A 21,627-nucleotide genomic window follows, 5' to 3' on the forward strand; every position below is an offset into this window, starting at 1 on the left:
GATAAAACAGCTAAGGAAAACTATCTTGAAGACAGTGAGGCAACCCCAAAGTCCTGTCTTGGTTTACTGTTCGAGTTACTGGACACTACCGCTTGCACAAGCTATTCAAACTCACTGTCAGAATCAGCTCGGTTTCTTGAGTCTCAACTACAAGCTGAAAGACATCATTCATCTGTGCTGCGACAAGAAGCGGAAGGATTGCAGAAGTCCCTGGAGCATTCAGATGCATACTTTCTGGTGCAACAGCAAGCGTTGGAGGATTTTAGCGCCAAACAGGACAAAGCTAATAAGCTTGCTAACTTATTGCCAGCATGGTGGATACCCAGGATAATGTTTCTTGAGCTCTTCTGAAGTTGTTTCAGTTATAGACTTGTTTTGCTGGTGCGTTTATTTGCACTGGTGGCCAATTTTGATGGCCAGTGTATGTAATATGCTACTTTGTTCCCTATATTTGCACTGGTGGCGAACTTTGATGCCCAGTGCATGTAATATGTGTAATAGCTGTAATAGGCTAGCATTAGTTGCTTGCTTTTATTTCCTTATTGTCTTGTTTAGTTGTTTGCTTGTAGTCACTACAGTTCTTTTTCCGCGCTTTTTTAATGGCCACAATAACCTAGTTTTGGTAACCAGGCCACAATAATCATGGCAACACACGGACTGTTGTAACTATGGGCCTGATACGTCTCCAACGTATCTATAATTTTTGATTGTTCCATGCTATATTATATTCTGTTTTGGATGTTTAATGGGCTTTATTATACACTTTTATATTATTTTTGGGACTAACCTATTAACCGGAGGCCTAGCCCAAATTGCTGTTTTTTGCCTATTTCAGTGTTTCGCAGAAAAAGAATATCAAACGAAGTCCAAACGGAATGAAACCTTCGGGAACGTGATTTTCGGAACAAACGTGATCCAGAGGACTTGGAGTCCACGTAAAGAAAGCAACGAGGACAGCACGAGGCAGGGGGCGCGCCTACCCCCCCCCCCCCAGGCGCGCCCTCCACCCTCATGGGGCCCATGTTGCTCCACTGACGTACTTCTTCCTCCTATATATACCTACGTACCCCCAAACCATCAGAAGCATCCACGAAAACCTAATTCCACCGCCGCAACCTTCTGTACCCGTGAGATCCCATCTTGGGGCCTTTTCCGGCGTCCTGCCGGAGGGGGCATTGATCACGGAGGGCTTCTACATCAACACCGTAGCCTCTGCGATGATGTGTGAGTAGTTTACCTCAGACCTTCGGGTCCATAGATATTAGCTAGATGGCTTCTTCTCTATTTTTGGATCTCAATACAAAGTTCTCCACAATTCTCGTGGAGATCTATTCGATGTAATCTTCTTTTGCGGTGTGTTTGTTGAGACCGATGAATTGTGGGTTTATGATCAAGTTTATCTATGAACAATATTTGAATCTCCTCTGAATTATTTTATGTATGATTGGTTATCTTTGCAAGTCTCTTCGAATTATCAGTTTGGTTTGGCCTACTAGATTGATCTTTCTTGCAATGGGGGAAGTGCTTAGCTTTGGGTTCAATCTTGCGGTGTCCTTTCCCAGTGACAGCAGGGGCAGCAAGGCATGTATTCTATTGTTGCCATCGAGGATAAAAAGATGGGGTTTATATCATATTGCATGAGTTTGCCTGTACATCATGTCATCTTACTTAAAGCATTACTCTGTTCTTTTCAACTTAATACTCTAGATGCATCTTGGATAGCGGTCGATGTGTGGAGTAACAGTAGTAGATGCAGAATCGTTTTGGTCTACTTGTCGCAGACGTGATGCCTATATAAATGATCATACCTAGATATTCTCATAACTATGCTCAATTCTATCAATTGATCGACAGTAATTTGTTCACCCACCGTAATACTTATGCTCTTGAGAGAAGCCACTACTGAAACCTATGGCCCCCGGGTCTATTTTCCATCATATTAATCTTCCAACACTTAGCTATTTCCATTGCCATTTATTTTACTTTGCATCTTTATTTCTCTTTATTATAAAAATTCCAAAAATATTATCTTATCATATCTATAAGATCTCACTCTCGTAAGTGACCATGAAGGGATTGACAACCCCTTTATTGCATTGGTTGTGAGGTTCTTATTTGTTTGTGTAGGTGCGTGGGACTCGAGCGTGGTCTCCTACTGGATTGATACCTTGGTTCTCAAAAACTGAGGGCAATACTTACGCTACTTTACTGCATCACCCTTTCCTCTTCAAGGGAAAACCAACGCAATGCTCAAGAGGTAGCAAGAAGGATTTCTGGCGCCGTTGCCGGGGAGTCTACGCACAAGTCAAGACATACCAAGTACCCATCACAAACTCATCTTCCTCGCATTACATTATTTGCCATTTGCCTCTCGTTTTATTCGCCCTCTCTTTTCCGTTCGTCGCTTTCTTGCTTGTTTTGTCGTTATGGCTAGTCCTCTATCTTCTCAGTTGTCTCCCGAGAATGAAGTTCTTAATTTTAAGCAAAGGGAGGGAGAAAACCTAAAAGACGCTTGGTATAGAATTTGCAATGCTCAAAATAGATCTACCAGGAAGCAATCTACTTCCGTTCTTCTTCATAATTTTTATGTAGGCGCTACTCCTTGGTACAGATATATTCTTGATACCATTACTGGAGGGAATTTCTTGGGTAGCCATACTTTTGATTCTTATAATGCTATGATAGATTTGTTTGGCTCACCACCCTTTTGGTTAATGGAACTATGTTAACTTTGGAACATGTGATGCAAAGGCTTGAAGTTATTGAAAATAAAGTTGCTAGTGTAGAGTTGATTGAGAATTTGGAAAAAAAATATCCACAACCAAATTACCCAATATGGATCTAAGGTGGGAGTCGTTCTGAACAGAGGAAAAAGAACCTATCGTTAATGAAAGAATAGATCAAGATTCTACTAGAATCGATAAACTTGAGGGAATTATCACCAACTTGGGGACCGCTTTTTCTTCCGTTAAAAACACTCCAAATCCTCCTACCAAAATTGCCAAGATTTCTTATGTTCCTAAAAATAAGGGTGAATCCTCTAGTAAGGAAACTGCGGATCTAAAATCAATAAGTGTTCATCCCAATCTTTTTTCTTTCATTAAGGAACCGCTTGTTGCAAATGATTTTCTTGATTTTGTGCCTAAAAGTTTGATAATTAATAAAAATAGAGAAACTCCTAGGGGTCGTAGGTGTCTTATTGAAGGATTGCCTACCAAAGATGGCAACACCTAGATCTATCCTTGCTTTTATGCCTAGCTAGGGGCGTTAAACGATAGCGCTTGTTGGGAGGCAACCCAATTTCATTTTATTTTTTGCTTCTTGCTTCTGTTTAGGAATAAATATTTGTTCTAGCCTCTGGTTAGATTTGTTTTTATGTTTTAATTAGTGTTTGTGCCAAGTTAAACCTATAGGATCTTCTTGCATGAGAGTTATTTGATCTTGCTGAAATTCCAGAAACTTTCTGTTCACGAAAACAATTGTTAAAATCACCAGAACGTGATAAAATATTGATTCCAATTGCTGCTGATCAATAAACAAATTGTCTAGGTCTTCCTATTTTGGTAGATTTTTTTGAGTTCCAGAAGTTTGGGTTAGTTACAGATTACTACAGACTGTTCTGTTTTTGACAGATTCTGTTTTTCGTGTGTCGTTTGCTTATTTTGATGAATCTATGGCTAGTAAAAGAGATTATAAACCATAGAGAAGTTGGAATACATTAGGTTTAACACCAATATAAATAAAGAATGAGTTCATTACAGTACCTTGAAGTGGTGTTTTGTTTTCTTTCGCTAACGGAGCTCACGAGATTTTCTGCTAAGTTTTGTGTTGTGAAGTTTTCAAGTTTTGGGTAAAAGATTTGATGGATTATGGAACAAGGAGTGGCAAGAGCCTAAGCTTGGGGATGCCCACGGCACCCCAAGATAATCTAAGGACACCAAAAAGCCAAAGCTTGGGGATGCCCCGAAAGGCACCCCCTCTTTCGTCTACTTCCATCGGTAACTTTACTTGGAGCTATATTTTTATTCACCACATGATATGTGTTTTGCTTGGAGCGTCTTGTATGATTTGAGTCTTTGCTTTTTAGTTTACCACAATAATCCTTGCTGTACACACCTTTTAAGAGAGACACACATGATTCAGAATTTATTAGAATACTCTATGTGCTTCACTTATATCTTTTGGGCTATATAGTTTTTGCTCTAGTGCTTCACTTATATCTTTTAGAGCACGGTGGTGGATTTGTTTTATAGAAACTATTGTTCTCTCATGCTTCACTTATATTATTTTGAGAGTCCTACAAAACAGCATGGTAATTTGCTTAAATTGAGAAATTAGTCCTAAAGTGATAGGCATCCAAGATTAGTAAAAATTATCTTATGAGTGTGTTGAATACTATGAGAAGTTTGATGCTTGATAATTGTTTTGAGATATGAAGATGGTGATATTAGATTCATGCTAGCTGAGTAGTTGTGGATTTGAGGAATACTTGTGTTAAAGTTTGTGATTCCCGTAGCATGCACGTATGGTGAACCGTTATGTGATGAAGTCGGAGCATGATTTATTTATTGATTGTCTTCCTTATGAGTGGCGGTCGGGGGCGAGCGATGGTCTTTTCCTACCAATATATACCCCTAGGAGCATGCGCGTAATACTTTGCTTTGATAACTTGTAGATTTTTGCAATAAGTATATAAGTTCTTTATGACTAATGATGAGTCCATGGATTATACGCACTTTTCATCTTTCCACCATTGCTAGCCTCTCTAATACCGCGCACTTTTCGCCGGTATCATACACCCACCATATACCTTCCTCAAAACAGCCACCATACCTACCTATCATGGCATTTCCATAGCCATTCCGAGATATATTGCCATGCAACTTTCCCCCGTTCCGTTTACTATGACACGCTCCATCATTGTCATATTGCTTTGCATGATCATGTAGTTGACATCGTATTTGTGGCAAAGCCACCGTTCATAATTCTTTCATACATGTCACTCTTGATTCATTGCAAATCCCGGTACACCGCCGGAGGCATTCACATAGAGTCATAATTTGTTCTAAGTATTGAGTTGTAAGTAAATAAAAGTGTGATGATCATCACTATTAGAGCATTGTCCCAAGTGAGGAAAGGATGATGGGGACTATGATTCCACCACAAGTCGGGTTGAGACTCCGGACGAAAAAAAAGAGGCCATAAAAAAAAGAGAAAAGGCCCAAATAATAAAAAAATGAGAGAAAAAGAGAGAAGGGACAATGTTACTATCCTTTTACCACACTTGTGCTTCAAAGTATCACCATGATCTTCATGATAGAGAGTCTCCTATGATATCACTTTCATATACTAGTGGGAATTTTTCATTATAGAATTTGGCTTGTATATTCCAATGATGGCTTCCTCAAAATGCCCTAGGTCTTCGTGAGCAAGCGAGTTGGATGCACACCCACTTAGTTTCTTTTGTTGAGCTTTCATATACTTATAGCTCTAGTGCATCCGTTGCATGGCAATCCCTACTCACTCACATTGATATCTATTGATGGGCATCTCCATAGCCCGTTGATACGCCTAGTTGATGTCAGACTATCTTCTCCTTTTTTGTCTTCTCCACAACCACCATTCTATTCCACATATAGTGCTATATCCATGGCTCACGCTCATGTATTGCGTGAAGATTGAAAAAGTTTGAGAACACCAAAAGTATGAAACAATTGCTTGGCTTGTCATCGGGGTTGTGCATGATTTAAATACTTTGTGTGGTGAAGATAGAGCATAGCCAGACTATATGATTTTGTAGGGATAACTTTCTTTGGCCATGTTATTTTGAGAAGACATAATTGCTTAGTTAGTATGCTTGAAGTATTATTATTTTTATGTCAATATTAAACTTTTCTCTTGAATCTTTCGGATCTGAATATTCATACCACAAATAAGAGAATTACATTGAAAATTATGCTAAGTAGCATTCCACATCAAAAATTCTGTTTTTATCATTTACCTACTCGAGGACGAGCAGGAATTAAGCTTGGGGATGCTTGATACGTCTGCAACGTATCTATAATTTTTGATTGTTCCATGCTATATTATATTCTGTTTTGGATGTTTAATGGGCTTTATTATACACTTTTATATTATTTTTGGGACTAACCTATTAACCGGAGGCCTAGCCCAAATTGCTGTTTTTTGCCTATTTCAGTGTTTGGCAGAAAAATAATATCAAACGAAGTCCAAACGGAATGAAACCTTCGGGAACGTGATTTTCGGAACAAACGTGATCCAGAGGACTTGGAGTCCATGTGAAGAAAGCAACGAGGAGAGCACGAGGCAGGGGCGCGCCTACCCCCCCCCCCCCAGGCGCGCCCTCCACCCTCGTGGGGCCCACGTTGCTCCACCGACGTACTTCTTCCTCCTATATATACCTACGTACCCCCAAACCATCAGAAGCATCCACGAAAACCTAATTCCACCACCGCAACCTTCTGTACCCGTGAGATCCCATCTTGGGGCCTTTTCCGGCGTCCTGATGGAGGGGGCATTGATCACGGAGGGCTTCTACATCAACATCGTAGCCTCTTCGATGATGTGTGAGTAGTTTACCTCAGACCTTCGGGTCCATAGTTATTAGCTAGATGGCTTCTTCTCTCTTTTTGGATCTCAATACAAAATTCTCCACAATTCTCGTGGAGATCTATTCGATGTAATCTTCTTTTGCGGTGTGTTTGTTGAGACCAATGAATTGTGGGTTTATGATCAAGTTTATCTATGAACAATATTTGAATCTCCTCTGAATTCTTTTATTTATGATTGGTTATCTTTGCAAGTCTCTTCGAATTATCAGTTTGGTTTGGCCTACTAGATTGATCTGTCTTGCAATGGGAGAAGTGCTTAGCTTTGGGTTCAATCTTACGGTGTCCTTTCCCAGTGACAGCAGGGGCAGCAAGGCACGTATTGTATTGTTGCCATCGAGGATAAAAAGATGGGGTTTATATCATATTGCATGAGTTTATCCCTCTACATCATGTCATCTTACTTAAAGCATTACTCTGTTCTTTTGAACTTAATACTCTAGATGCATGCTGGATAGCGGTCGATGTGTGGAGTAATAGTAGTAGATGCAGAATCGTTTCGGTCTACTTGTCGCGGACGTGATGCCTATATACATGATCATACATAGATATTCTCATAACTATGCTCAATTCTATCAATTGCTCGACAGTAATTTGTTCACCCACCATAATACTTATGCTCTTGAGAGAAGCCACTAGTGGAACCTATGGCCCCCCGGTCTATTTTCCATCATATTAATCTTCCAACACTTAGCTATTTCCATTGCCATATATTTTACTTTGCATCTTTATTTCTCTTTATTATAAAAATACCAAAAATATTATCTTATCATATCTATCAGATCTCATTCTCGTAAGTGACCGTGAAGGGATTGACAACCCCTTTATTGCGCTGGTTCCGAGGTTCTTATTTGTTTGTGTAGGTGCGTGGGACTCGAGCGTGGTCTCCTACTGGATTGATACCTTGGTTCTCAAAAACTAAGGGAAATACTTACGCTACTTTACTACATCACCCTTTCCTCTTCAAGGGAAAACCAACGCAGTGCTGAAGAGGTAGCAGGGCCTCCTCCGGGCCGTAGGATCCGTGGTCCTTCTACGGGCCATAGGATCCATGGGCCTTTTATGGGCCGTAGGATCCAAAGACTTTCTACGGGCTGTATGATCCATGGGCCTTCTATGGTCCGTATGATCCATTGGTCTTCTACGGGCCGTAGGATCCATGGGCCTTCTACGGGCGTATAATCATTTCGCCAGACATGGGTCGTACTATTCATGGACCATAATGGGCCGTTAATAGGCCGTATTTGATAACGCTATGAAAACAGCCCAACGGGTTAAGGGGCCGAATGTAACCACGGGTTGTATGTGGCTCACAAACGGAACAGGCCAGTAACGGACTGTATCTAACCGAATTCTAGAAATGAGCCCAAGAATAAATGGGCACTTAGAAGGCCGAAAGTTAACACGGGCTGGAAACGGCTGACGGAATAATGGGCCGTTAATGGGTATAAAGCGATACAATGTTCATTATGGGCCAGTTTAATCTCGGGCCTTTAATGGGCCTTGAGTTACAAAGGGCCTCATATGGGCCGAAAGACATCATGGGCGATACATGGGCCGGAAGTTACAACGGGCTGGAATCATATTTGACGGCCCAGATGAAACTACTGGGCTTAATTCTGATAGGCCGTAACGGGCCGGTAGTAAGCGGGCCGTAAATGGGCTTTATACGAATAGGTCGTTAACACGCTTTCCATGGGCAGGCCCGTTACCTTTTGACCAAGACAAACGGGCCAGCCTTTTCACCGGAATGGGCCTATGTTGGGCCGTGCCACATATCGACATATCATAGGCTCCTCCTATCCAATGAGTGGATGACATCTGTCCGAACGTTGAGCCGACACGTGTTTCCTCCGGCCAATGAGAATTTTACACGTGGAAAATTCCCATTGGTCCGGGCTGTTAACGGGTTATCGGATCCAAAACCGGACCCGATAGCTTAACGGCGTCCCGCTACGGTGGATGCCACATGTCGGTCACCCTTGACGAAAGCACTTCTACGACTCGTGATTTATCGTCATGGAAGTGGACACTTCCGTGATGATAATTTTGGTAATGTCATGGAACACTTCTATGACAGCACAGGTATGACTATCTTGATTGTGTCATAAATTTGTCATGGATGTGCATGCATGACAGAAAACGTGACCTACTGTGACAAACACGTATCATCACGGAAGTGTCTTTTTTTGTAGTGGAAAGAACACTTCCATAATGAAGCCGGTTGCTAGGAGTCGGGCTATCTCTTCACCAACAATTCTTCTCTTCTCCTCTGACAGGCGGCGGAGGGGTTGCTTGACTGGTTTTGCATCTGCTCTGACATGTAGCTTGTGCTCGGCGAAATCCGTCGAAACACCCGGCATGTCCTCGGGAGACCATGCAAAGATGTCTCGATTCTCACGGAAGAAATCGACGAGCTCGCCTTCCTATTTGCTGTCGAGGTGAGCACCTATGACAGCAAACTTCTCCGGGTGGTTCGGGTCCAAGGGAATCTTCTTGGTTTCTTTGGCCGGCTGGAAGGAGACCTGGGTCTCTGACTCTTTGGGATCTGGTGACAGGTCCGGCTGCTTGCTGGCCATGGCCACCACCCGGTCCAGGAGCTTCCTCTCGGCAGCAATCACAAGGGACTCGGCCAGCTAGCTGCTAGCAGCAACATAGGCGGCCGACTTCTTGTAGTCTCCAGCAATAGTGATAATGCCCTTGGTGCCTGGCATCTTCATCTTGAGGTAGGCGTAGTGCGGTACAACCATGAACTTGGCTAGAGCAAGTCGGCCAAGTAGTGCATGATAAGGGCTCTCCAGGTCAACTACCTCAAACCAAATTGCTTCGCGGTGGAAGTGATCCTTGTCTCCGAAGAGGACATCTATCTTGATTTTGCCGATTGGTGAGCAAGAAAGGCCAGGTACAATGCCATGGAAGACAGTCCGACTGGGCTGGAGTTGCTTCTCCTTGATGCACAACTTCTCCATGGTGTCGCGGTAAAGGATGTTGATGCTGCTACCGTCGTCTATCAGAACTCGGGAGAAACGAGCAGCTCGCCTCTCTGTTGCGAAGGTGGCATCCAACACCAAGGCAAAGGAACCCGGGGAAGGCATCACCTCCGGGTGGTTAGCTCGGCTCCAGCTGATGGGCTTCTTGGACCAGTGCATGAATTCTGGAGCTTCAGAAGCGACAGCGTTCACCTCTCGGTGTTGCTGGCATCGGTTGTGCTTGTCGTCGGCCACACTGGTGAAGACAACGTAGGCTCCGTGCTCTTCAGGGAATTCGTCTTGGATGGCACCAACTGCCGGACGGGCCGCCGGCTGCTGAGGAGGCGGCGGCGGCGGGCCGGCAAGTGGAGGAGGCAGCAGTCCTTCGCCCTTGGAGATTCGGCTGAGCCAGTGACACTTCCGGGTGGTGTGGTTGGACGGCTTTGCGCCGCTGTGGAACTTGCAGGGAGCATCGAGGGTTTGCTCATAGGAGAAGGCAAGCAACCAAGCCGGCTTGCCGCCCTTCTGACGCTTGGGGAGGGGTTTCCCTTCCGGCTACTGGTCTTCGACTGTTGCCACCTGCCGACTGGTGGAAGGCGACTGCGGGGCCTTGCGCTTGTTGCCGTTCTGTTGCTGGCGCCGGCTGCTGTCACCAGCCGGCGTTTGAGGAGCCTGAGGAAGCACCTTCCCGGCTGCGTCCACCTGGAGCTCCGACTTCATGGAGGAGTCGGCACTGGCGTACTTGTCTGCTATGATCAGCAGTTCGTCGAGTGTGGCCCGCTCGTCACAGAGAAGCTTGTGCTTGCGCAGGGTTCCCTCTCGGCACCCAGCGGTGAAGTACTCTATGGCTTACACCTCGTGCACCCCTTCGCAGGAGTTGCGCAGTTTGACCCACCGCGTTAGGTAGTCGTGGGTGGACTCGGTGGAGCCTTGGACGCACAGAGAAAGCTGGCGAGGCTTGGGAGGCCGCTTGTAGGTGCCGGTGAAGTTGCGGATGAAGACTTCAGTTAAATCTACCCAGCTGTTTACGCTGTAAGGCTTCAGGCTGTTCAGCCATGTCCGGGCCATGCCCTGGAGCATGAGCGGAACGTACTTTACGGCAACGCGCTTGTTGCCGTTTGCTATCTTGACTGCAGTGGAGTAGTCAACTAGCCAATCTTCCGGCTTCACAGAGCCGTTGTACTTGGGCGTGTCTCTTGGGAGCGAAAACCCTTTGGGAAAGGGCACGTCACGAATGCGGGGGCCGAAACAAGGCGGGCCGATTGCATCCTCTTCTTCTAGCACTAGGGATTGAGCGAGGCGGTCGATCCGGTGGCGGGCATCATTCTCTCTGACTCCTTCACGGCGGCCCAGCCGGTCGCCGAGGGTCTGGTGCTCAACAGGTAGCGGGGAGGCGCGCCTCTCCCTGCGAGGGGGAGCAGGAGGTGGGCGATCGCCCCATCGTTCCACTGCTCGTGGGCGGCCGTCTTAGTCGCGCTCGATGGTGATACGAGTCCGGCTGCGGCTAGCAGCCGGCTCTCGGTCTCGCTGGTCGCGTGCGCCGCCTGTCGGCGTCCGGGAGGTCCCGCCTTGATCTAGGCGGGGGAGGGGGGAGGATTCTCATCATGCGCACCGGGCTCTGGCACGCGACGGCGGGCTTCTTGTCGATGAGCTGCTGAACGCGCTCCGTCATGCAGCGACGCTCGTCTCCTTCCAGGCGGTCCAGCTCGTCTGCCGCCGCTTGAGCGGCACGTATGCTTTGCGCGGGGGTGGCGTAGACCGGGCGGTCCACCCCAAACATTCTGGCGATGGCGCCCCCACGTTGCCGGACCGTGCCCACGTGGCTGGGTTCTCCAACAGTCAGGGTGCTGCCGATGGCGCGGTCGACTTCGCGCTGATAGGCCTCGGAGAGGCGCCTCATGGCAGCCAACTTCTTGGCGCTTTCGACGAGCGCGATGCGGTGAGCTTCCAAGGTCTCGGCGTCAGCGTCTGCCACGATGGGTGCGGACAGGTCTCGCAGCGCCGCTTACAGCGGGTCCTGAGCGGCTCCGCCGGAGGCCCCGTCGTGGCTGATGATGAGCACCTTCGTGACGGTGCTGCCGCTGCTATCCACGCGAGGGAGTGGGTCGTCGATGACCACCACGTTGGTGGGGAAGGCGTCGAGGGATGTCGTGTCGAAGTCGACAAGCATCGGGTCGGTGGAGCCGATCGACTCTAGGTCGGAGAAGGGCTCGTTGGCGATGTGGAGCTTGCCAAGGAGGTCGATGAGGTAGCTCTCGGAGCTGGCTGCTCCCGCGTCGGGCGCGGGCTCATTGGAGAGTCCGATCTCGCCGACAAGATCGGCGAGGCAGCTCGCCGCGCAGGCGACTTCCGCGCCATGCAGCGCGTCGGTGCAGACGCCATCGGGCATGCCGGGCTGGCTGCGCTCGCCAGTAAGGAACAAGGTTCCCGTCTAGAACAGATCTCCGGACGATGGTGCACCTAGTCCCGGTTCAACACGAACCGGGACCAAAGGCCAACCACATGGCACGAGCCCGCTGTCGGGGGTGTCGTGCGACATATGCCAACAGGTGGCTTATCATGGAGGGGGCTAATAATACGTCGCCGGTGCCTGGAAACGGGATAAGGCGCAAACATGCCCGCCGGTGGATCTTACCCAGGTTCGGGGCTCTCTTAGGAGATAACACCCCTACTCCTGCTCTGCAGGGTCTCCGCATGATCACTCAAGAAACAAGGGTGGCTACGAGCTTGCTCCTTGAGCCGTTTCTCTAGAGGGGGAAAAAGAACAAAGCTAGCCCTAGCTTCCTCTCTCATGTGTATGTATGGGTGGACTAAGGTCTGAACCCTTTGCATGGGTGCCCTGGGGGGTTTATATAGGCCTACCCCCAGGGGTACAATGCTAATCTGGCAGGGTGTAGGACCCAGCTATCAGTGTCTACGGTCGCCTGCTTCTCCGCCGGCCGGTGGGGCCCGCCGCCTAGTGGGTCCCGCCGGTTGTCTCGTACTTGGCCGACAGGCCGCGCCCGCCGCTGGCGGGTCCTGCTGGCTACTTAGTATTGTGGCAATGCCACTGATGACGTGTGCTTTGTCGGGGAAGGCGTGGCTACAGTACCGCCGCCTGGCGGGCGTTCACTGTAGCCACTTCCCGTCTCTTCTGATTAATGGCCCACAGACTTTGAGGGAGGGGGAGGGCCACCTACTGGGAGTCGGCCTCCCCCCACGCCGACTGGTCGGGGCTCGCCGCCTTCTGGCTTCTCACGGACAGGTAGGGCCCGCCGCCTGCGGCCGTACCGACAGCTCGTAGTGGGAGCATGGCCTTCTCTGCCATGGGTGAGGTCATGGGCTGCATGGAAACAGTGCCGCGCCGGGCGAGGGACATCCGCCCGGTACGCTGCACTGTGGCCACGCTCTGCCCGGGATTCGGGGATGGCAGGCTGCACTGTAGCCACGCCCTATCTCATCGTAATTATGTGGGTGCTAACTTTGAGGGCGTGGGGGCCGTCTACTAGGAGCCAGCCTCTCTAGAGGCCGCCTGCTAGGAGTCGTCCCGTCTCATGGCTTTCTTCTAAGGACTGCCGCCTTCTGGCAGCCGGCCGCTTGGACCAGCCGGCCCCGAGGAGGCGGCTCTTCGGCCTCGAGGCTTGTGGGGCGCAGCTGGCCCCGATGTCTTGAATCGCCATGGGGAGCAGATGAGGCTACCTGTGGTGGTCTACTCCGACACCCGCGCCGGGGGCTGGGAGACCTTTAGTCCCGGTTGGTAACACGAACCGCGACTAAAAGGTTTAGGGGTTTATGGTTTTATGATTTATTTTTCCTTTTAATTTTGTGTTTTCCATTTATTAATTCTTTTTCATTTGAAACATATTTTACGCTACTACATATTGTACATGTTATGCATATATATAAATAGAATTTCTTGTAGAACCGATCATATATATATATATATATATATATATATATATAATTTCTCCTACAATTTGCATATCATTACATGGAGGCATTACTGCGGTAGCGGGTAATGGAATTCTCCTTTGGGATCTATGACCTGGTCAAGCAAAAATCCCGTTATTTCCTCTTGAATTGCTCGTACGCGATCTGTTGGTAGGAGCTTATCCCGCATCTCCTTCATCTTTAAAGGAGATCAATATGGATGTATTAGTTGTGTGTATATATATATTAGATAATGATGTAAAAATTGTGAATATTGTTCTGGCAAACGCACCCATTGCTCGCTATCAGTTCTGCTCCTTTCGGACGTCATCATGTGAATGTTCTCGCAAACGTAGTATGCACATAAATCGGTCCCGAGTGCCTGCTTTAGGGCCTTTACGAGAATAGAATTCAATCAGATAATAATTAATCAAGCATGATAATTAATGTTATTGAAACTAGAATTAAAGGGATGTTAGCTAGCTAGCTAGTACTACTTAATTAATTACCTTGGGTGGACGCCATATCAGCTTTTGTTTTCATGGGCCATCAACGTGTTTGATGAACTTTTCCCAAGCCCTGCCCGCCGGCAAAGAAAATGAATAAAGGAGTTATTAATTAGGTGATATCAGGAAATGACGAACTAAAGAGGCCGACATATAGTTCGATAATGATTGAAATTACCTGTCGACCATCCCCTTCACGATTTCGTATTCAGTAACTTCTTTAAGTAGTGAGTCCAGTACTTCAACTTTTCCCTCGTCAACTTCAATGATTAACAAGATCCAGTGGAAATTGCATGCGCACACGTTTGCATGTATAATTAAGCGGGCATGTGCATAACTCATCAACTACCCTAAACCCTATACACTTATTCACATCTAGCTAGTAAGCAAAAATAGAATTTGTAGTACAAGACAGTGTGACTCACCCGAAGTTGTAAGGAAGTAGTATTTCTGGACAGGTATTTAGGCGCTTCAAGAACTCTAGCAAGCTTTTCTCTGTGTCTTTTCGATCCCATTCACGTTTCCATGTCTCTTCATTAATGGTATTTGGGTCCGTGAACCCAATGCCATAGCGTCCAGCTTTTTTCATTTCATAGATCTTCATTCTGCATAATACCACAAAAAATAATATAGTGAGGATAATTATTGGTAATGATCAATGAGCACTACAACTAGCTTGAGACTTAAATTACAGAAAGAAATCACTTACAGACAATAGCAACTGACAATAGATTTGTCGAGGGTGTCTTGATTGAATAATTGAAACAGTTTTGTAAACTCAACATACAGAGCATTCTCATCGTAGTAATGCTCTGGCTTGCCTCTCACCATGAGGGACTCTCGATTGGTAGTCTTGGCAATTTTCATGTACCATTCATGCAATTCATACATTCTCGTTGAGAGCTTCTTGACCTCCTCAGGCTTGACCGGAGGTTCGCCACGGGCATATTTCTGTTTTAGTTGCTCCTCGGTAAAAGTTTCCATGGGCTCGATCTCTAGGAGTTGATAAACAATGACACCAGCCTCTTCAGCCATCCTTCTATGGTCTTCGGTTATTAGCAGCTGATCGGCGCGGGTACTCACATGTGTTGGTACAATGAACGGGGGGATTGCACCGCCTGTTCTCACAGCTGGGGAATAATTTTCCCGCTTTTTCTGGCAGCTGCTTGGCTGGACTCGAACTCGACTCCTTTTGTTGTGCTTGATATGACTTGCTGAGTTCGCGCTCATAGTCTGAGGCCCTAGGCTTGGGAGCTGGTGGTTGAGCCATACGAATAAAGTGGCCAGAGACATGCTCAGGTACTTTCTCCTTTGGCGGTGATGGTGGTTTTGGTCCAAAATGGGCCCTCCGTTGGGCTAGCACTTCGGTTTCATTTTCCTCCTCAGTCAGTTCGTAAGGCCTCTTGGAAGAGGCTTGAGGCTTGGATCAAATTGGTATCTCTTGCCTCTTGTACTTGTACCGCTAGCCGCCGTAGCTGCGGTGGCTCTCTTCCGTTGTTGCTTAGGCGGCGGATCCCGCTGAGGCTGCAGAGACGGCTGACGCGGTGCCTCACTTGGAGGAGGAGGACTGGGCTGACGCAGTGCCGAACTTGGAGGAGGAGTGGGCTGACGCGGTGTCGGACTTGGAGGAGGAGGAGTGGGCTGACGCGTTGGCGGACTTGGAGGAGCAGGAGTCTGCAGAGGCGGTGGCTGACTTAGAGGAGCTGGAGTCTGCTGACGCGGTGGCGGACTTGGAGGAAGAGCCAGCTGACGCGGTGTCGGTGGCCTTGGAAAGACGATGCCATCCTTTCTCCATAGAATGATACGATGTATGGCCTCTCCCTGTGTGCGCTCGTCGTCACCTCCAGGAATGTCAAGCTCTAGCCGTGAATATTGTGCCACCACTTCATCAACCGTGACACGAGCATAGCCAGATGGAATCGGATTGCAATGGAGGGTTGCTTCAGGGGGATTTGTATAAGCAACGCCATCCGCCACCTTCATGGATATATTCTTGATTTTAAAGTGTAGCTCACAATTATTGTTATCCATGATGTCATCCACAGGGTATCTATCCAGCAGTGCCTCATGGCCCGGGGCAGAACCCATGCTGCTTCTCGGCAGGGATGGGACGGTAATATCCAATGCTGGATCTGCTAGCTGGTGCCGCTGCTGAGACCCCGTTTCCTGGCTAAGTGAGTCGATCTGCTGCTGCTGCCGCTGGAAAGCGAGTGCCAACTCCGCGTGCCTTGATTCTAGGCCTCGAAGGCAATCTGCTTCCTGCTTCCTCTGCTCCTCCTCCAGCTTCCTCTTCTTCTCCTCCTGGATCTTCTTTCTCGCACGGCTTCTGTAGTCGGCGTTCTAGTCCGCAAACCCCTCAAACCACGGAACAATGTCTTTGCCCCGTGTTCTTCCCGGGTGTTCAGTGTTATTCAGGGCACGTGTAAGCTCGTCGTTCTCTCGGTTGGCGTGAACACCCCCGTTCGGGCCACTTCTATTGCAACAATGAAATTGAGGTCGGCTCCTTTAAGACTTGCCCGCTCCAAAACCTCGCATGTCTTTGGGTCCAATGTCCCCCCATGCGCACAGAACCAAGTCCTGGACCTGGGGGCCAGTTCAATGTAACCGGAATGACCCCTGCATCCACCATCTGTTGCTCTGCGAGATCCCACTTAGGCTGGGCCACCTCGTAGCCACCTGGTCCTAGCTTATGGTGCCATATCTTTTTCACGGCATTGAGCTTGTTTATTCTCGACCGTTCCTGAGCTACTTTCGATTCCTTGAATTTCATGAAAGTGTCCCAGTGATCTCTTTGCTTCTCCAGTGTTCCCTTGAATTCTGAAGCCTTCTTTCCTCCTTCGACGTACTTGTTCCATATACTTTTCCGGTGGTTGTTGAATGCTATCGCCATCTTCCTAAGAGCAGCATTCTTGACTTTCTCCACATCTGCATCTGTGAAATGATCTAGTAGGGTGAAATGTGACATGAGAGATTCCCAAAGCCGATCTTTTGCTCTTTGGTCGACAAAAGTAAGATCTGGACGTTCCTTTGCTGGCTTTTTCCATTCTTGAATGGAGATCGGGATTTGGTCCTTCACAAGAACTCCGCACTGACGAATGAACTTACCCCCATTCTTCTTAGGCTCGCGCGGTTCACCATTAGGATTGATGGCATCGATGTTGTACTTTACGCCATCCTTCAACTTTTTGGCTGGGCCTCGCACTGTCCTGCTGCATGTAGAACTTTGACATATAATCAAACTTTGACATATGTCAAAATTATTTCATCTAGTTAGATTGGATCAAATGTTGCATCGTGAAATATGAAACATTCAAACTTTTTTCAATATGACAAACTTTTAATACATTCAAACATCTAAAACATCAAAACATAGATATATACATATAAAACATCAAAAAATTCCTACTCAATAGAACATCTAAAACATCAAAACATAAAGTATAGAAAACTTATTCATCTAATTAACATTTATATATATATATATATATCTAATTCAACTAAAAACCGAAAACCAGAAAATATTTAAGAAAATATGTGTGTGTGTGTGTGTGTGTGTGTGTCAGAATTCATCTAAAAATTTAATATAACATTTATATATATCTAATTCATCTAACATTTATATATACACTCATATAAAAGTATTAAAACAAAAAAACAAAAAATAATTCATCTAACGGTTGTGTGTGTGTGCGGGTTCGATGGGCGCGGCCATGGCGGCAGGGGCTCACGGCGGGCAACGGTGGCGAAGCAAGGCGACGGGGGGCGGCGACAGGGACGGCGACAGCAACGACGCGCGACGGGGGTAGCGACGGGGTCGGTGACGGAGGGCGGCGGCGATGTCGACGAAGCAGAGGAGAGGACGAAGAGAAGAAGATGAAACTGCAAATTTTTGAAGTGGCAGTATATATAGGAGGGTCCTTTAGTCCCGATTGGATCCACCAACCGGGACTAAAGGTCTATTTTGGCCAGGCCAAGCGGCGGGAAGCACATGCCTTTAGTCCCGGTTGGTGGCTTCAACAGGGACTAACACTACTGGAATAAGAAGATTTGTTGTCTGCCACATCTTTACCGTCTGCTAGCAGACGACAAAGACTAGCTTTGCCATCAGCTAGAAGAAAATAGACGGCAAAGAGCCAGCAGACGGCAAAGGGTGGCTTTGCCATCAGCCAACTCTTTGCAGTCCGCTAGCGGACAGCAAAGAGGGGGTTCGGCCCATTGGCTGTTAAGCCATAACGACCCCCCCCTCTTTGTCGTCTGCTAGCAGACGGCAAAGAAGTTGTGTCGTCTGCTAGCGGAAGGCAAAGGCGCGGTGGACGGCAACGCTTTGATTTCGACTTAACGTTGCGCCCCCGCTGTCGCCCTCTCTCTCTTTCTCCTCTTTCTCCTCCAGGCCCGAGGAGCACCGCCGCCACCCCGTCGCCCACCGGCCCACCCCCTCTTTGTCGCCGCCCCCTCACCGCCCCTCCCTGCTACCCCGCGCCGTCGCCGCCACACCCTCGCCACCCCGTCACCGCCCCCTCCCTGCCCCGTCACCGCCCCCTCCCCACTCCGTCGCCGTCGCCTCATCGCCGCAGCCGCGGGTTGGCCTCCCCAGCCGCCCCCGAGGAGCGCCGCCCGTCGCCGCCCCCTCCCCGCCCCGCCGCCACCCCATCGTCGCCCCCTCCCCCCCCCCCCACGGTGAGCCCCTGCCACCCCCTTTTCTGTTTTTTTCTTTTTTCTTTTCTGTTTTAGATATTAGATATATAGTTAGCTAGATTAGATTATATTATATTAGTGTTAGGTTTTAGTTAAATAGTCATAATTAAAGGAAGTAAAAAAGATGTAAAAATAAGAAGAAAAGTAGAATAAGTAGAAGGGGGAAGAAGAAGAAGAAGAAGAAGAAGAGGAGGAGGAGGAGAAGAAGAAGAAGAAGGACAAGAAGAAGAAGGACAAGAAGAAGAAGGAGAAGAAGAAGAAGGAGAAGAAGAAGAAGAAGAAGAAGAAGAAGAAGAAGGAGGAGATGAAGAAGAAGGAGAAGAAGAAGAAGAAGGAGAAGAAGAAGAAGAAGAAGAAGAAGAAGAAAGAAAGAAAGAAAGAAGAAAGAAAGAAAGAAAGAAGAAGATGAAAAAAAGTTTAAAAAAAAGAACATTCGATTATTAGAAGAAGAAAGTTTAGGTTAGTGCTAGGTTTAGGTTTATATTTTAGAAGAAGAACGATGAAAAAATAAGTAAAAGAAGAAGAGGAAGAAGAAGAATAAGAAGAAGGGTAAGAAGAAGAAGATGAAAAAAAAGAACAATAAGTAGAAGAAGAAGAAGAAGAAGAAGAAGAAGAAGCAGAAGAAGAAGAAGAAGAAGAAGAAGATGATGATGATGATGATGATGATGATGAAGATGAAAAAAAGTAGAAGTAGAAGATGAAAAAAAGAAGTAGGGAAAGTAGAAAAAAGGGTCGCCGATGGTCGAGGGTCGCTGAGGGGTCGAGGGGTTGAGGATCGAGGGGAAAAGGAGTCGAGGGTCTAGGGGTCAAGGATCAAGGTGTCGAGGGGTCGAGGGTCGAGGGGAAAAGGGGAAAAGGGGTCGAGGATTTGCCATCCCGACCCCGAGACCCCGACCCCCTGACCCCGGCACCCCGACCCCGACACGACACCCCGACACAACACCCCGCCCCGACACGGCACCTCGACCCCGACACAGCACCCCGACCCCGACCCTACACCATCGACACCCCGACCCCCAACATGACACCCCAACCCCCGACACGACACCCCGACACCCGACACGACAACCCGACCCCCTACACCTCTCGAAAAAGGTGCTCTTTGGCCTTCCAGAGGCTGACGGGGTCATATATTTGTGAATTATGTGCACATATATATATATATATATATATATATATTATTAATGAGTTCATGTTATTAGCTATTCAATTTTTTATTATGTTCATGATGATGATACACACTTAAATATTTTATTATGTTTATGTTGTACTAATTTCGTTTACTCTTTGTCATTGTAGGTGTTGACAGATGGTGGGCGCGGGTCGAGAATGCTCCGAGCCTCCTTCCTCGGCGCGTCCTGGGAGGGGTGCTATTGTTCCACCCCAGCACCTTTGGAGAGCACTGGTAGACAGTATGACGACACCGGTGGGCGCTTCTTCTTCGGCTGGGAGAGGTCGGGGAAGACGAAGAGGGCTGCTAGAGGAGGATGTGGCGGCGGGAGAGGTAGCAAGGCTGTTGTGCCTTCCTCGCCGCCACCCCAGCTGGTTCTCTGGACCACGGGAGTGCTCCGTCTCAGGTGGACCCATCTGACTTGGACCCGTCTCGGACTCCGGTCCACGAGCCTCAGGCCGACGAGCCTCGAGTCGCCGAGCCTTCGTCCCACGAGACTCGGGTCCCAGAGTCTTCGTCCCACGAGACTCCGGTCCTAGAGTCTTCGTCCCACGAGACTCCGGAGACTAGTGGTCATGCTGGTGGCCAGGACACCTTTTCTGACGATAGCTATAGTGAGGGCGAGTTGGTTGTGGGGAGCAAGAAGGTCTACCAGCGTGGTGGTACAAAGCTCCCGGCTGTGCCGACGACCCGCGATCACAGGTGGTTGATTGAGCCTAGCGGGGAGAAGTAAGTGCATTTACTCTTTTTAACCTTTTGCCTTCATGTTTCTTCAAATGAATATCTAATGTGTTGGCCATTGTCATACTGCAGGGGTTGGAAACACGCCCCTGGTGTCCACAGGCCCAACCAGGTCCTTGGTGTGCTTTGCCGACACCACTTCCCGGGGTGGGTCACGTTGCCCGGTGAGGGTCAGGTTCCACAACTAGAACTGAGCTGGGAGCTGTACGTAGCTACCCCAGCCCCACGGGAGGAGAGGGTTGACGGTGTCTTGTGCGAGATGGTGGCCGACATTGTGATCCGGCGGTTTTGGGTAATTTCTCCTATACAGAATTAAAAAACAACAGTAGCTAGTGATTATACTAATTAGTGTTGTCTTGTTTGATTGTAGACCTTCTACATGTGTCTTGAGGAACACGAGGCGGATGCGGCTATGGTTCTTGAAGCCGAGTGCACGTGCCTGCTTCAGAACTTACGGCACGAGGCTCGGGTGCATGCTGTTTGAGCCTACTACGCCTCGACTAACATTAAGAGGGCCAAGAAGAAGTGCCGCGCCAAGTATGTGAGTAAGGAGAAGTACATGAAGGTAATTACCTATTCTTAAGGCCTTGTACTTAGTTTCCTTGATTTGATTCGTAGGCATAGCGCTGAAATTTCTCTTTGCCTAACTTAGGTGCCCTCGAGATGGTGTAAGGATAGGATGGACTGTTGGGAGGCGTTGGTGGATGAGTGGTGCTCTCCCCAATGGCTAGCTGTCCACGACAAGGCCAGGGATAAGCGTGCCCGAATGCAAGGTGTGCCACACCATCAAGGGAGCTCCAACCTGTTTGAGTACAAGGATCACTGTGTATGTAGTTTGCTTCACGATTCATGCAATTTCATTCTTCATGCTAGCTTGAGCCCTTAACTAATATTTTGTTTCTCTCTTTTAGGCGGGACACAACAAGAAGGACGTGCCACCGCTGTACGACCTCTATGCTATGGCCCATACTGCCCCGTACAAGAAGGCCAAGGCATTCTCTGAGGAT

The sequence above is a fragment of the Triticum aestivum genome, chromosome 2D (genome assembly GCF_018294505.1).
Source record: "Triticum aestivum cultivar Chinese Spring chromosome 2D, IWGSC CS RefSeq v2.1, whole genome shotgun sequence".
Taxonomy (NCBI): Eukaryota; Viridiplantae; Streptophyta; class Magnoliopsida; order Poales; family Poaceae; genus Triticum; species Triticum aestivum.